This window comes from Quercus lobata, chromosome 7, assembly GCF_001633185.2.
Source record: "Quercus lobata isolate SW786 chromosome 7, ValleyOak3.0 Primary Assembly, whole genome shotgun sequence".
Taxonomy (NCBI): Eukaryota; Viridiplantae; Streptophyta; class Magnoliopsida; order Fagales; family Fagaceae; genus Quercus; species Quercus lobata.
Genome location: NC_044910.1, coordinates 30,330,836 through 30,344,958, shown reverse-complemented (window position 1 = coordinate 30,344,958; position 14,123 = coordinate 30,330,836). Strand labels below are relative to the sequence as shown.

Genomic DNA, 14,123 nt, shown 5'->3' with positions numbered 1-14,123 from the left:
TGAAAGTATTATTTACCATAAAAAAGAAGAATATATAAAAAAAAATTAAAAAAAAAAAAAAGCCCGTCATTGAAAGTCCAACAAGTAAAACTAAGTAGACAATAAAAATCTTGATAAGAGTAAAATCGTCACATAAGGTTCAATTTGGACGAGTACAATCATAATGATGATCAAATTCTCAAAGCAAGAGTAAGTCATATAATTAAATTCTCATGGTTAAAAACCGACAAGCATGATCATAATGACAATCAAATTCTCAAAGCAAGAGTAAATCATATGATTAAATTTGCATGGTTAAAGAACGATGAACACAATCATAATGACGATCAAATTCTCAAAGCGAGAGTGGTTCATATGATTAAATTCGCAAGGTTAAAGACTAAAAAACACAATCATAATGATGATCAAATTCTCAAACCGAGAGTAAGTCATATGATTAAATTCGCATGGTTAAAGACCGACGAACACAATCATAATGACGATCAAATTCTCAAAGCGAAAGTAGGTCATATGACTAAATTCGCGTGGTTAAAAACCAACAAGCACAATCATAATGACGATCAAATTCTCAAAGCAAGAGTAAGTCATATGATTAAATTCACATGGTTAAAAACCAACGAGCAATTTTTCTAAAAAGGAAAACAAAATCAAGGCGTGTGGGAACCTTAAGAAAACTTCGCACGCACAACTAATGAAGAGAAGGCACGTGTCAATCACCTGACGAGAAAGTTGTCTTGCATTCAATGTGATGGGACAAGAATCTCGTGACATGAAGGGGAGATTGAACTGCCAAAAACCTTTCATATTCCTATGCTCGTCCAAACAAAGGACAACAAAGGAATAAAGGGGGCAACTGACGAGTAGTGTAAAATGGTCATCCATAAAGTGACCGTCATTACTAAGGATGACCGTCATCACTAAAGACGATCATCATTACTAAAGACAATCGTAAGCACATATTAATGTTTAGATATAAATTTCTCACTTAAATGGCACAAGTGTAACGGACGTACAACCTTTCCAACCACCAGCTCACAACTATTACAACTACCTCAAGCTGACCATTACACAGCCGCTACAGGACATTGAATGGGGAATTTAAATGGCTATTAAATGAGCCATTTAACCCTCCAGCTCAACCATAACTAATGGATAGCGATAACATGCATGTCCATACTTACAAACCGTCCATGTTAATAACGAGTAAAAGTATGGACGAGTGTAAGCACATTAGTTCTAGATAGCATTTAATGTCCAAATGGTAAATGAGCACAGAGCCATTACTGCTGTCCAATTATGTGCATTTAATGGCCGTTATAGACATTAAAGGGCTAAGGATAAATGGTCATTATTAGACCATAAATCCTCCAGCTGTGGTACAATGTTAGAAAGGCCAGTAGATTGAGGATTTACTCACACAAAGGCTATAAAAAGCCAGGAGAGACAAGTAAATGCAAGAGGTTGAACACACACACATTACTCTACAAATTACAGATTTTTAAAGAATATAAACTAATTTAAGCATCAGAGGGTCCTTGGTAGACCCCAAACCAATGTCATTATCTGCTTAGTGCTTTCTTTGGTACAGGATCTCCAGGTCATCCATAGTGTTAACAAGGTACATACTGATGAGTTTCGGGTCATCCATCGTACTGATGAGGCGAAATTTTGCTTCATTAGAGTTGTTTTCCAAAAAAAAAGCTATACTTTTTTAGTTGATTAAATATAATTTTCATTTGACTCATTTTTTCTTATGTTACCAAACAGTGAAAAATAAAAAAAAATTATCTTTACACAATGTATTTCATTGAAACAAATGGAGTGCAAGCTCAAACTCAAGTTTAATATTTAACTTTTGAGCTTAAGATACAATACAAGTACATTATCAAACTCATATTAAACATATTATCAAAATCAATTTAATTTAGAAATGTGGTCCCAACTCTCAATTAATTAAAAGCTTAATAAGATATTAATTTATTTTTCAAGCCCACGTCAATCTCATTACCAAGCCCACAAACCAGCATAAACTCAACTTGTTTTTTATTGAGCCCTATAATTCACAAGCCTATTCGTGAACTTTTTTTTTTTGCTTGGGCTTTGCTTGTTTGTTGAACAAGTTTAAAATTAAGGTTCATTTCTGGCTCGTTTATAAACAAACACACATGGACAAACTTTTTATCAGGCCAAGTATGAGCTATTTATAAACAATATAGTTCATTTACAATCCTAGAACTAGTGGGGGTTTTGATGACTTTTTGACCTAACTTGATAAAAAATAAACGGTTTGAGGAAATTTGTTTTTTTTTTAGTTGGCCATGGGAATGTTTCAGTTTTTACATCAACTCAAACTCAATCAAATTATTAAAATATTTCTACATTTTAATTTTTGTTGCACAAAAAGGTAAAGTATCTATTAACAATGTAGTATGCCTCTTTTTTTTCTCTCTTCAAACGTTATTTAATTTTGTATTATTAATAATGCATAAAATTAATTAAATAGTATTTTAGATGTTCAATTTTTGGTTAAGTTGACCTTTTTTTTTTTTTAATTTTTTTTTTTAACTTTGAGAAAATGGTAAGTGTGATTAAGTCGACTTGATTTGATCCATTTGTTTAAACTCATGATAAGAAAATTTGGTTTTTTAAATATAAATGGGATGTGTTTTTAAAAAATTACTAAAACTTGATAAGGTTATAGTTAGAGGATTTTTTTTTTTTTTTTGAATTAATGGGCTTGGTTAAAAAAAAATTGTTTCATTCTAAACATGGTCCGTTTTCATTATGAAAAAAAATTTTAAAAAAAATTTCTTGTATATTTATGATGGGGCCAAACACAATTTTCATTGTAGGCTTAGATTACAACTATTTTTGTAGTTAAACTTTATTTTTAAATAAAAATTCCTTACTATGTATAGTAAATTATGGCTCCCCCTGTTACATAATATTATCAACATTGACCCAAAAATCAACTTTATCCTAAGAGAAAAAAGAAACCATAAATTAATTGTACGATTGGGTGAGCAATTTTATTTCAAAAGAAATGTACAAATAGATTAGAAACTCAATTAAACAGGACAACAACAACACCACAACAATTTTCAAATCACCCATACAATCGTGCTATTATCCTCCAATTTAAAGAAGAAAAGGAAAAGTGTCTCTCACTTCCTTTTAAGTTGATATTTTGTTCCGATTCATCACTTCAAACCCAATTAAAAAGAAACACATTCTACTACTAATAGATTATTTATGAAAGCTCATTCTTAAGCAACATGTTCACAAGTATTCCATATGCACTCCTATCGCATCTAAACAGAAACCAACAACCTTTCCTGCAGCAACACTTGATGTGAAAGCATGACCAATCTCATCACCATAGGGCCCATATCTGCCATTGTTTGTGTAGAATGTAATGGATCGCAAGGCTTTGAAGTTATTAGTCCCCTTTACAGGTCCAGAAAATCCCACAACGCCAACCAAGAATTGCGTTGATATATCAAACTTTATCTGCCAAACCAAAATACAGATTTTGCGTAAAATAAACTTTTGGTTCCTACGATGTACTAAAGTAGTATATGTTTAATTTTGGTCCATCAATTTTTTTTAAAAGTTTGGATTTGGTTTTTGAAATTTTAAAGAAGGTAATAATTAATTTGATCTCTCCATCTAAGCTAACCATATACTAATTATTAAGGGACCGCTCAAACCCATTTCATATTTTTAAGAAATCAAAAAGAATCAACTCATGGATAGAACTTTGGAAGGCCAAGATTATTCCAATTATAAAATTGGAAAAGGTCAAAATTCAAACTTTTTTAAATTTAAAGACCAAAACCGAACTTAAGACCAAACTTTTAGGGACAAAACATATAATTTAGCTTTACTTTATTTTTATCAAGAAGAAAGAATAAAACACTTTTTGGATAAATAAAAATAAAAATTATGTAAGCTTGTAAAGTTGTATGTTCTATACCTCAACTACAAATCAAAGTAACATGTATTTAACATCTTTGTACAATGTTTTAGAATTATTGTTGAGAAATTTAGACCCCGGTTGATAGAATTAACAAGTTTTAAACTCAATTTGTTAATTAGACTTATTATGAATAAACCTTGTTAAAACAAACAAACATCAATATCATGCACAACGAAAAAGTAAATAAGACAAGATATGATGACTTAGGAAAACCAATGAAACAAACTAGTTTCACAGTAAAAAACTTGGGGGAAAATCTTTCCGAAAAGCAATCTACTATAGTAAAGAGAAGTTTCAGATCTAGTACAAAACTTTTATCCCTAGACTCTACAATCCCTGCAGATGAACTTACAGCAGAAAACCTCTATTGTTTTAGAACCTTTGAACCCTTCAATATATGAACGCCACCCTTTTGCACGAACGCCACCCTTTTGCACAAATCCCAGTACGTGACTAACCAATGATGCACTGATCTCAGTACGTGACTAACTCCACCAACTTGAAAAAGATGTTGGTTGCAAAGTTCTTCACTTTATCAATAATGAAGATTAAGAAGTACTTAGTTACAAAACCCTAAAGCGCAAAAGACACAGTAACTTCTTACAGAGAGAATAACACTTTTTCATATGTTCTCTATGTGTATACACACTATGATGGCCTCTAAAATAAGCTTTATATATGTCTAGGGTTGTGAAAAAAGAAACCCTACACAAATATTTCAGTATGGGCCGAAAATCAGATCTGGAAATTATGATTTCGTAGATCTTGATAGATAGGCTTCCGTCGAGTTTTTGTCGAGTTTCAACATTTATTCTCGATAGATAGGATCTGTCGAGATATCTATCGAGCTTTAATGAATAGCACTTCTTCACTTGTTTCTTGGTCCAATCTTCAGCTTTAATACTTGACTTGAACAACATGTTTCTTGAAGTCTTAAACTCATTCAAGATCTACCCAATTACAAGTAAAGTGCATTTTGTCAAAGGATTAGCCAATTACATAAAATATGTCCTTAACAATGATAACTGCAATTTTTTTATGAATTAAATAATAATAAAGAAATTCTTTACATTATATTAGCAATGTAAGATTTACATTGTAGATTAAACATATGTGTACAATATTGTATACATTTGTTTAGTCTATAATAATATAATGTAAAATTTACATTTATAGTACAATATATATAGGGGAAATTGCATTTTATCCACCTGTGGTTTGGCCCGTTTTAACAATGTCCACCCGTGATTTAAAAGTTGTCACTTTACCCACTTGAGATGGCCTTCGTTAGACCCCTGTTACCCAACTCTGCCTTTTCCGTTAGAAAATCTCATTTACTATATAAGCCAAAATTAGAACCCTAAAAAAGGACCGAGCTCTCTCCCTCTCTCTTCCTTCGAACCCCCAAAAATCCCTAAACCCATAATCCCTTTCTCTCTTTACTTTGATTGCCAAAGTGAAATCCCTGAACACTTGCAAGCAAGGAGGAGGTGTGCTAAAGCTTGGGTTTTCCTATATATCTGGTATGAAATGACTTTCTTGGATTTACCATTGTTGTGTTTATTCTTTTTCAATGTGTAACGATTGATGAAGGTGATTCGGATTAAAGTTTTTCTTTCATAAAATTAGTGGTTTACCATTGTTGGGTTTACCATTGGTGTGTTTGTTCTCTTATAGTTGACATTGATGACTGTGGTCCCTAGGAATATTTTGGTTAGATGCATCTTTAGGTTGTTTGTGGTCCCATGGAGAAAAATTGTTTAGTTGGTTGTGTTTCTTGTCTCTGACCCCACGTTACTTGGTGTTTGGTGTGCAACTGAAATTATTTTGCTTTTGTCATTGGTGCTCTCTATTCATGTGTTGGTTATGTATTTAATTACTGTTGTTTGTGCATGTGTTTTAACTCCTGCAAATGGCTGCTGAAATTCATTTTGATTTTACTATTCACCATAGTGGGAATTTTGAGTGGAACCCTAGTTGAGTATGTAGGTGGTGAGGTATCTACAATGGCTAATGTTGATCCAGATCTACTAAGTCATTTTGAGATACAAGATATTTGTGCTGAGACTGGGGAACCCATTAACAGTAGGATTTATTATTTAATACCTGGTGGTGACTTAGAGCAAGGGTTAACGTTAATTACTTCAGATGATGATGTGACCTATATGTGTGAACTACATGCTGAATGGTCAACAAATGAAATCACACTTTATGTAGAACTTGAAGTTGAACCAATTGCTATTGAAGAACCTATTGTTAAACCAGATCAACCAATTGCAGTAGACCAACCATGGGAAATGAATGATGAAGATGATGATACTAATGATGATACTGATTGTGAGGAGGTGATCAATACTGTTAGATCATCTGTGGTTAACCAAAATGATGTTAGTGAAGAACCTGTTGAGAGTTTAAGGGATGGTAGTGTTGGTGGAGCTGTGCATGTGGATGACCATGCTACCCATGGACAAACTGTTGGTAGTGAAGATGTTCATGTGGATGAACCTAATTGGCTAGATGAAGGGTATGAAGGACCAGATTATCCTGATGACGTATTTAGTGCTCAGACAATGAGGTGCCCAATATAAGAGAACATCAAAGAGATACTAAAAATGTAAATGAGGGAGATGGAGTGAGAGAGCTAGTTACAGATAATGGGAAGAGACCAGAAGCTGCTGCCAGTGATCAAGCTAGTGATAATTATAATTGGGCTAAAAAAGCTCTTGATGATGATGACACTAGGAGCATAAACAGTTCAGAGGATGAGGATGAAAGGGTGAGATGTCCAGAGTTTAATGAGAAGACTGGCATAAGTAACCCAAAGTTATGCAAGGGTATGAAGTTCCCAAATGGAAAGGTGTTTAGGGTTGCCTTAAGGGAATATGCAGTGAAGAAGCCTGTGGACATTAAGTTCAAGCTTAATGAGAAGACCAAAGTTTCTGTCCGTTGCAAGTATGAATGTGGTTGGAGGATATATGCATCACAGATTGCAGGAGAGTTAACCTTCCAGATAAAGACCATGGTTCCAACTTGTACATGTGGGAGGACATTCAAGTATAGCTAGGTCACTTCTACATATGTGGTTAGGAAATACTTGGATGATTTCAACAAAAACCCTGATTAGGCAGTTTCTGGTGTGAAGCATCGAGTTATGCAGGATGTGTATATGGACTTGAGCATAAATCAAGTATACAGAGCTAAGAGGAAAGCTAGAGAGTTCATACTAGGTGATGAGAGATTGCAGTATGGAAAGCTTAGAGACTATGCAGAGATGATAAGAGTAACTGATGTGGGGAGTAAGGTGATTCTGCAAACTAAGATTATTGAGCCTAACACAACCTAAGTTCAAGAGGATGTATGTGAGATACAATGCACATAAAGTTGGATTCTTGGGGGGGGGGGGTTGTGTAGGCCATTTGTAGGATTAAATGGTTGCCACTTGAAGGGTAAGTTTGGTGGACATATATTATCAGCAACTGCAAGGGATGTGAATGACAATATTTTCCCTGTTGCATTAGGTGTAGTTGAGCAAGAAAATAAGGATTCTTGGGTGTGGTTTTTACAAACATTTGCAGATAATATTGGGAGGCCAGATGAGCTGAATCTGGTGTTCATTTCAAATAGGCAGAAGGTAATACAATTCACTTACTTTTTGAGACTGCTATTTGTTCTTAATAGTTACATTTCTGCTTTTTGAAAGTTTTGTTTTTATTCTTAGGCAGATGGTGTTCATTTTTGTTCTTTGGATGTTTTTTTATTGTATTTATGATAACCAATGATTGATACTTGTCATGGAGCTGTTGTTCCCAACATTTGAACATAGATTTTGTGTGAAACATATTTACAACAACTAAACTTCAAGGGTTTAGAATTGAAGGTTGCATTATGGAGGTGTGCTGCAGCAACAACAGTTAGGGAGTTTGAGAAGAGAGTGCAAGATATGAAGGAATTGGACAACGAAGCATGAGAGTATCTAGCAGACATCCAATCAACCCAATGGACTAAGTCACATTTCACTCCAAGGGCCATCTCTGATTGTTATGTGAACAATCTTAGTGAGTCATTTAATTCTATGATACTAGAAGCTAGGGATAAGCCTATCATTACCATGCTAGATTGGATTAGGATTAGGTTGATGACTAGAATGTACAGTAAGAGGATTGGGATTGAAAAATTCACTAGTGACATATGTCCAAACATAGTGTAGAAGCTTGAGTAGTTAAAAGTTGATTCTAAGTCATTTTCTGCTATTCCATCAAGTTGCTATATATATGAGGTTGATAATGAGTATGAGAGGCATATGGTTAACCTTACCAGAAAGTGTTGTACTTGTACAGTTTGGGATTTGACAGGAATCTTATGTAAACATGGTGTTGCAGCAATCTATAAGAACCTGGAGGGGCCTGAGGATTATGTGCATGCATGCTTTAAAAAGGATGCCTATGTGGCTGCATATAAGGAGATGATTACCCCACTACCTGGCCAAGATGAATGGGTTGAAATCAACCAACCTGCCCCTTGCTCCAATTGTGTACAAGCCTTTAGGTGGGCCACTAATAAAAAGGAAGAAAGATGCAAATGAGCCAAACAACCCATACAAAGTTTCTAGGTTATATAGACCTATAAAATGTGGGTTTTGCCATCAGGAAGGGCATAATTCAAGGAGGTGTAAAGTTGGAATAACTGGTGAGACACCATGACAAAGGAGGCAGAGACTTGAGAGGCAAAAAAAATTTGTAAGTAAAGCAAGAATGTGTTCACTATGACAATTATATTATAAATCTATTTTTGATACAAGACAATTCTTTTTGTAGGGACAAGAGGGACAAGGAACAAGTAGCCAGCTAGCCAGCCAACCAGTCAGTCAGCCACCTAGGCAACCACCAAGGAGGTTTGTAAGGCAGGCAGCCAGGTTTGCCAACCAGGTAGCCAACCAAGCAGGTAGCCAACCAGCTAACCAGCCACCTAGGCAACCATCAATAAGGTTTGCAAGGCAGCCAACCACCCAAGTAGCTAACCAGGCAACCAATGAATAAGCAAGGCAGTCAACAAGATTAACAAATAAGAAGGCCAACTAGGCAACCACCATTCAAGCAAGGCATCTACCTAGATCTGTAAACAAGGCAGCTAACCAGTAAGCAAGGCACCCACCTAGACTAGTAAACAATGCAACCAAGCAGACAACCAGTCAACCAACAAGTGGGGTAGCTAGCCATTCAACAAGAAAGCCAACCACTCATCAAGCAAGTCAACCAGCCACAAAAGCAGCCATTGAGGCAGCCAACAGGCAAACCCTACACACAACTAACTGAAATATCTACTTCAACTTCAAGCAGACCACCACCATCTGCAACAGATTCAAGCAGACCACCACCAAGTAAAGCACCCATAACTCAATGGTTCTCATGCAGCCAGCCCATCTCTCATACTTCTAAGGAAACATGGGACACAAGAAAACCTCTATCTCAGGTATATACACAAACACCACCCTTCATACTTACATAAAACGCTGGATTAGATCTTGATATGGAGTTTCTAAGTATTTTGCAGCCTCGAAGGGGGTTGGTACCACCAAGGGTAGTTGGGAGCAATCATCTGTTCTCATATGGGAGAGGAGGTGGATTAAGAGTTGAGACATCTAGTGTAATGTTCTCAACAGGTAGGGGCAAAGGCAAGGACAAGGGCAAGATCTTTGGAAAATGAAGATTAGAGAATATGTAAGCAGAAACTTTACTTTACTTTACTTTTTTTTGTTATTGTGCATGTCTGATAGTGGTATGTTACCACTTTTTTGTTTTTTTGTTATTGTGCAGAACTTTATACTGTAAAGTTATTTTGTTATTGTCTTAGTGGGGACAAAACCACCTATTATTTAGATGAAATTTGGCAGTGTTTAGCCATTAATGTTAGGTGGAGTCCACTTGTTTTGAACAATGCTTATTATATATGTATGGAATAGTCTTACTTTAAAACATACTTCTTTGTGCTTCTTCAATTGATGTAAACAGAATCTTGTGAGGTGCATGTCCTTGCTTACCCAATTGATGTACAACATACATAATCTTTATAAAGAAGAACAGATTGCATACCCTATTCAAATTACAAGAACACATTACAAGGCAACATTATACCTTACATAAACAAGACAGCATGCTCTATTCAAATTACAAGATCACATTACATAAACAAGGTAGCATTACATAAACAAGAACAAATTACATAAAGAAGAACACATCACATTAAGAAAAATAAATCACTTAAAGAACAAATTGCATACTCTATTCAAATAAACAACAACATTACATAGTGTCAAATACATGGAATACACTTTTCAAAAGTGGTAGTACCCAAAATTATACAATAACTACAACAACTTGCCTTCAAGGCAGACACAATGGCTTTGTTCCAAATTCTCCCGTCCTACCAGAAAACACATAAAAAATAGCAAAAAATCCTCATGATACAACAAGTGTAAATTTGTATTTCTGTAACTTCTCTTTAGCTATCCTCTCTCTCACCCCAGCTTTTTCTTCCCTTCGCTTGGCTTTGTTTTCCCTCTCAATAGCTATTGTTTCCCTATCATAAGCCTCTTTTTCCTTTTCCTCTGCAACTCTTGCTTGATTCTTGTACATACTAAATCTTGCAAGGACAATGGGTGCAACTTTAGATCCACGCTTACATGTTTTTCCGTCCAACCACCTAAAGTATTTACAAGTAGGTTCATCATCCTACAAACAAAATCAAATTAGGGTTATTCATAAAGCCAACAAAACTAGAAAATAAAAAAATATAAAAAAGGAAAAAAAATATGAAAACCAACGATTACTCACCACATCATAGTAGCTACACCCATAAAACCTTCTCCCAAAATTGTTTAAGGATAGAGCAGTCCGTAGCCAACAATTGGTAGCAGAGCATAAATGGTGACTGGAACCCGAGTAATAACTTGAAGAAGACATGTTCAGATTTCACTTTGGCAATCAGAGTACAGAGAGAAATGGATTTGGGGATTTTTAGGGATCTTGATATAACGGAAATGGGTTTGGGGGTTTGAAGGTAGAGAGAGGGAGAGAGCTCGATCCTTTTTTAGGGTTCTAATTGGGTTATAATTTTGGCTTATATAGTAAATGAGATTTTTTAACGGAAAGGGCAGAGGTGGGTAACGGGGGTCTAACAAAGGCCACTTCAGGTGGGTAAAGTGACAACTTTTAAACCACGGGTGGGCATTGTTAAAACGAGTCAAACCACAGGTGAGTAAAGTGTAATTTCCCCATATATAATTGATAGTACAATGTAAATTAATAAATACTCTAATAATAATAATAAGGCTAAAGTACAAATTGCACCCCCGAAGTTTGGCTTAAATTCATTTTAGTCCTTTAATTTTATTTTCGTTCAATTGAGTACCATCTAAGTTTTAAAATTATTCAATTTAGGCACTCTGTCCATTTTTTTTTTAATTGTCATTAAAAAAAATATTATTTGCACTTTAAAAGATCTATAAAATTATTAAAAATATTTTATAAATTTTTTATTTAAGAATTTTTTTGACTTTTTTTCATTAGTTAATTGTATACTTGGGGTCCGTTTGGGAACAACTTATTTAGCTGAAACTAATTTTTTTTGGCTGAAATTACTATAAATAAAGGTAAAAGTTAGCTGAAATAATACAGTGGGATCTATGAATAGTACAAAAAGTATAATAAGACCCATAAATAGTAACCAAAAAAAATCTAAATAGTAAAAGAAGTTACCCAATATAAGCTATCCCAAACGCAACCTTAATGACAATTTTTTAATGGAATTGGACCAAATGCATGAATTAAATCAATTTTAAATTTTTTTTAGAGGAATAAGTTTGAAAATTAAATGACTCAAATGAACAAAAGTAAAGTTAAAATGATGAAATAAATTTTAAACTTAAATGACTCAATTGAACAAAAATATAGTTAAAAGCCTGAAAAAAAATTTTAGTAAAACTTAAAAAGTTGAAAATTGCATATTATCCTAATAATAATAAAAAATTACCGTATTAATTTTATCACCGCCTGCTCCGGGATGCTTCTGTGACCAAACAGGCTTCCCATCTCTACTTTCATGCAACACATGTATGGCATGAATCATTGAATCCCCAACATGCAAATGCAATTCCCAGATTCCAGAAAAAACTTCATCATCCCATTCCTTCCCACCATGCTCACCCCACGGCCCAGGTCCTCGAGGTACAATCGCTTTCATCTTATTCTCCAACTATATATTATATAAATTAAACAATTTGGTCATCATCAATATATAACATCGTTTAGTCCTTCCTAGCTTCAATAATAAAACAACAACCTTGGGAAACCAAACCTCTTGCTGCATTGTTTTTACGTAGACACCAATGGCATCAACATATTGACCAGCACGACCATGGAATCCAACAATTACACCATCCTCCATAGGTAAGGAGAATGGTGTACCTTTCTCAGATCCATAGAGTCCATACTCGGTCTTATTTGTATAAAAACATAGGGAATGGATTACAGTATAGTTTGAGTAAACCGCAACTGTACACTGATGGATGTCAAGTACTCTTTAGGCCAGTCAAGCAATATCTACACATAATATTATGCAGTTAAATAAAAAATTAGCTTCAAAAAAATGCATGATTGTAATGAAGTTAATTTTATGAGAGCAGTAGCAATATGTACCTTGTCATTTCTATGTCCGCCGTTACCACCAATCTTATTAGAATTGTGGAGTACACCATCTTGATCACCGCATTTCAATGAAATTGAATCGATGGCACCTCCATGAAAAATTACAATCTCAGCGATCCCACCCTTATTAGCCTTGAAGTTCCATTGGTTTCCACCTTTACCTCCCCACGGTCAAACCTTCAAGCATTCCTCCATGTTGCAACCTGCAAAAGCTGCAACACATATACATGTACGCATATAACAACGGTTAGATATATACTAGCCCATTAGCATAAGCCCAAGCCTAATTCTATTTTGTGTGAAAACCAAGTCTCTTACTTGTACTAGAAGTCTATTAGTCTAGGATTTAGTCTACTCTATATATATATATATATATATATATATGTTATGGTTTATTGTAACACAGGATTTGTATTACATTCTAATATATTATTGATGTAGCCTTTTAGGGTTTCATCAGTGGATTTAGGCCGTTAGGCTGAACCACATAACTTTCATGTGCTATTGTATTATATATTTTATGCTTCTGCATCCATACTAGCATATTCAACATGGTGTATCAATGCTAATATTTAACATGATATCAGAGCCACCTTTTTTGTGGCCATGGTTTTATGTCCTTACAGTGTATTTAAGAGCAATCTTTGTCTTCCTCGGTGTTTCTTCACTACTTTCATTTTATTTGGCTTGCCACTGCTATCGTCAAAACTCTCTGGTATAGTCATGTCACCGTTAGAAGTTGCATCAACACTACAAGAGCATTGCTTTCCTTAAACCACTATCACATAGCCAAACTTCATTCAAGAGATCTTCTCAATCTTACCAAATCTCAAGCTTTCATCAAGCTTACATCTTGAGTTTGAGAGGGAGTGCTAGAGATATATTAGCCCATTAGCATAGGCCCAAGCCTAATTCTACTTTGTGTGCAAACCAAGTCTCCTACTTGTATTAGAAATCTATTAGTCTAGGGTTTAGTATACTATATATACAAATGTTATGGCTCATTGTAATACAGGATTTGTACTACACTCTAATATATTATTGATGTAGCCCTTTAGGGTTTCCTCCGTGGATGTAAGCCGTTAGGCTGAACCACTTAACTCTCATGTGTTATTGTGTTGTATACTTTATGCTTTCAGTTTTGCATCCATATTAGCATATTCGACATGGTGTATCAATGCTAATATTTAACAACAACAATTAATGACAATTGTTTCGATTTTTTTTTATTAAAATAAAGAGATGAACACAAAGAGAGTATTGAAGCAACAACTTGTATTCTTTTTCATTACGTTTCTACAAAGAATGACATCTCTTTTGGCTTTTATAAAAGAAAAGAGATGCAACAAGAGTTCTGTTGGATCACAACACCAATGAGTATAAGGACCTTCAATTGCTTCTCACATTGTCAAAGCGATTCTGGGATACCACTTGCACTTTTC

At 34.7% G+C, this 14,123-nt stretch overlaps 1 pseudogene; it reads right to left on the bottom strand.

Annotated features, from left to right (window-relative positions):
• Positions 1-3,279: 3,279 nt before the first annotated feature.
• On the bottom strand, positions 3,280-12,876 carry LOC115951887 (annotated as a pseudogene).
• Positions 12,877-14,123: the final 1,247 nt, after the last annotated feature.